Source organism: Myodes glareolus, chromosome 5 (genome assembly GCF_982192425.1).
Source record: "Myodes glareolus chromosome 5, mMyoGla1.1, whole genome shotgun sequence".
Taxonomy (NCBI): Eukaryota; Metazoa; Chordata; class Mammalia; order Rodentia; family Cricetidae; genus Myodes; species Myodes glareolus.
In genome coordinates, this window is record NC_142030.1 from 57,047,895 (window position 1) to 57,051,626 (window position 3,732).

General features: G+C 43.6%; 1 pseudogene; it reads right to left on the bottom strand.

Annotated features, from left to right (window-relative positions):
• Positions 1-1,120: 1,120 nt before the first annotated feature.
• Positions 1,121-2,644, bottom strand: LOC125391960 (shugoshin 1 pseudogene; annotated as a pseudogene).
• Positions 2,645-3,732: the final 1,088 nt, after the last annotated feature.

Sequence of the window (3,732 nt, forward strand, 5' to 3'; positions counted from 1 at the left end):
TTACAAAAGATAAACAGCGTGGCTGGAGACTGCTGTGGCGGCACTCCTGCCACACACAGGACCTTGGGTTCTGTCTTCGGCACTGAAAAGGAAGTGTCTGGAGAGTAGACTGTAATGGGAGAGCGGGATGCACATGAGCGACAGAGAAGAGCTCTCAGCGTGACTGAACAGACGGCAGGAAGTCATGGTGGACAGTCTGAGACGAACACTAGGCCCTTCTGTTGTTTGCAGTGGGATTTACTCCTGGGCCTTGCCCATATGATACACATGTTCACTGATGAGCCCCAAAGAGAAATGTCTTGGTTTGGGGCCTGAAGGCTGCAGGTAACTTGATAAGACAAATTTAATGGGAAGAGAAGGGGAAAGTTGACAGGGATGGCTGAAGAGGAAACAACAAGATGGGAGTGGTTAAGACAAGAAAGGAAGATAATCAAGGTTACTTGACAGTTAAGAGCAGAAGAGAAACACAATGGCCACCATTATGTATGGCCAGACTTTAAATTATATTGTGGCTACCACAATGGCCAGCTTTCATTGTTCTTTAAAAATGGACCACGTAGAGTGATTTCAGTTTAAAGAAATATATACACACCCATAGAAGTTCAACTCTCTGAACTGGACTGTTTCATTTTATACATAGATCAAAACCAGAAACCCTTACATGTCACATGTTATACTTGTGGACTTCTGACAACATGAAGGGCTAGCCTGAGGTCCATGGCATGTCGATTCTGATGAAGAATGATGCCACACACATACTGAGAGCTCGTAACAGTTACCTTGTCCCAGAACCAAAACCATCAATTCTCTTCATCATGATTCCTCATCCAGCTTACCCAAAGAACCAATGGTATAAAATAAGGGCCTCTCAGGAACTTATGCCATGTCTTACTGTGGTGCCAAGGATTTATGAAAGACCCACATCCTATCTTTATAAATTTTCAACTCTGAAATTCCCCTGCTGGAGAAATTTTAGATGTTGATAGCAATCCACATCATTACAAAGTATAGGTCCTGACCCAGAGCCTGATAAGGGATGGTTCCGCCCACTGCACACTGCCTCACAGACTCTATCAGGCAACAGAGAAGGATCCTCTCCTATAGCATCCAACAAAAGGAGTTACTGTGTGTGCTTTGTACGTTTTTTAGGGTGTCTCATACCCTTTTTCTGCTTGAAAATAGGAGAATCCAAGAAGCACAAGTCTGTGAAGGGGTTCCCTCCTCTCAGTTTCTAAGTGAGTGTGGGTTTCTTATAGCTTGTGATGGTAGTGCTTAGGCAAAGGCACGACTGGGCTGTCTTCATGCCTTTTGGGAGACAGAGACAGTTCCCTGATTTCCACTACAGGAGTCAGCAGGACATTGCTGATGCACTATAGGCTACAACCAGATGATTCTTGATTCTTGGGTGGGATACCGGTAGGAGTTCTGGTTGGCAGTGCCTTCTCCATATCTTTTTCATCCATATACTTGAGTTCTCTTTTAGGCTGAGGCCTGGTGACTGGCCTGTCTGATTCTCTGGTGTGGTCTATCAGGTGCTTACGAGGAGACAGGCAGACGTCATCAGACTCACCCTCAGAGGCGCTCAGATGGAAGCACTCCCTTGCCGGTTCCTGCTGCTGATTTCTCCACTCATTTTTTGTCAGAAAGGGGTGAGGTGAACACGCTCTTCCAGATTAAAATCATAAGCGGCACTGGAACCAATAGACCCATCCAGTTTTGTCGGTTGTGAAGAGTGTTCATCTTTGCTTTTGTTGCCCTCACACCTCAGTGAGGATTTTGATTTGCATTTCTGGTTGGCTCTTCTCTGCTCTGCTCTTTTCTGTGCACATTGATGGTGACTTTGCGTTTGTTCGGATTCAGACGGTAAAACGACTTTTGTTTCAGCATTCTCCCCTTGGTAAGTCAGTCTAGGGGATAAGAAAATTTGGTCCTTGTTCCACAGACAAACATTTTGTTCTATATTTTCAAGTTTGTGCAGAGTTACAGTTGGGTCTTCACACCCACTTCTTCTAAATTCCAAAGACTCCCACCCAAGAACTGGCTTCACAGTCCCCCAAAGCAGTGGAGCACCTTACATTACTAAAATCTTTCTTTAAGTGACAACAGTAAGACACCGTCCTAGGTAAGACATCATCAGTAGGCTTGACTTTATCTGAGTCAAAATCACTCCCCAGTGTGTCTGGAGGAACAGAAGGACGCGGTTCTTTGGTTTGGAATGGCGACTCATTTTCTTCAAGAGCAATTTGCTGGAAGGTCTTCACAGACAAGTCTCCGACGGTGTTGTCACTACTGGAGACCAGTTCTGAGATACATTCCATCCGGTTCTGATCAAGGTCTTCACTTTGTTGGAGTTAAGCTTCTCTTCACTGTAGAGAGCTGACATGCAAGGCAGTACCATCCTCTTCTCGGCTGTAAGACATGATATCTTGGGCTTCTCTCACTTGGGATCTTCATTTGCCAAAACTAACAACCTGTTGTTATCTTGGTAATTTTTCGGCAGTGTAGAAGTGTTAGTGGGTACTTGGCATGGTGCAAACTTGTGTTTGCTAATCTCTGCCAAGTTTTTATCCCTTTTCTTTCATTTGCTTCTTAATGTCTTCAAGACTGTCTTGAAAGGACTTATCTGACACCTTTCCTTAACCATCTTTGTCTCGGCTGCTCACGGCCCAGCGAGCTTGTCTGGCCTCCTGCTCTACCAGTTGAAATCATTTTAAATATATGAAAAAGTTATTAAAATAAAAAACTAATATCTTCTATGCATATATATGTGCATGTATGTATGCACTTATGCATATCTGTAGCGGTTATCCATATGGGTTCACAGACTATCAGTCTTGTGTGTATTGAAGGACTGAGCTAATGGCCTTACAAATGCTAAGCACAGACTGAGCTACATCACCAGTCTTACTGTTTTTACTGAGCATCAAGTTCATAGTACATCTTAATTTGCTTTTTGAGAAAGAATCACACAATGCACCTCAAGATGGCCTTGATTCTTCTACCTCAGCTGCTCAAGTACTAAAACTACAGGCATGCACCACCATGCCTAGCTTTATGGAACTTTGCTATTTTTTTGAAGACAGAATCTCAAGTAATCCAGACTGGCCCTAAGCTCACTGTATAGCCAAAGATGACCTTGAACTTCTGACCTTCCTTCTTCCACTTCCCAAGTGCATAGATGGCCACCACTCCTGGCTTTATGTGGTGCTTGGGCTCACACCCAGAACTTCAAGCAGGCTAGGCAGACACTATATCAATTGAAGTACACCTCCAGCCCTGTCTTTACTTTTAATAGATTTTCCATTGTTACCCTGGGTAATAGCATTTTCTCAAAAAGTTCTGAGTCTTTTAAGTGGGAATGGTTATATGAAAAATAGAGACCTGGGTTCTCATAGGTGTATTCTCTGGTAACTCCAATTCTGATCTAATCTCACAGGTAAAGTTCTCCACAGGCATGGAAATACTTAAATATTTGGTACTACTAAGTAGTTTGTAGAAGCAACTTCATATAGACAAAGAGACCAAAGTGGCTCTGGAAACTTCGGTGGAGATTTATGGAGATGGTTTTGGCGACAATGACAGTTTTAGTCATGGAGGAAATGTCACAGGCTCTGGTGGCAACTGTATTGGTGGTGTATATGGCAGTAGGGGCTGCTATCATGGATTTGGTAATGACAGAAGCCAGTTTGGAGGTGGTGGAAACTACAACGATTTTGGCCATTACGACTACAG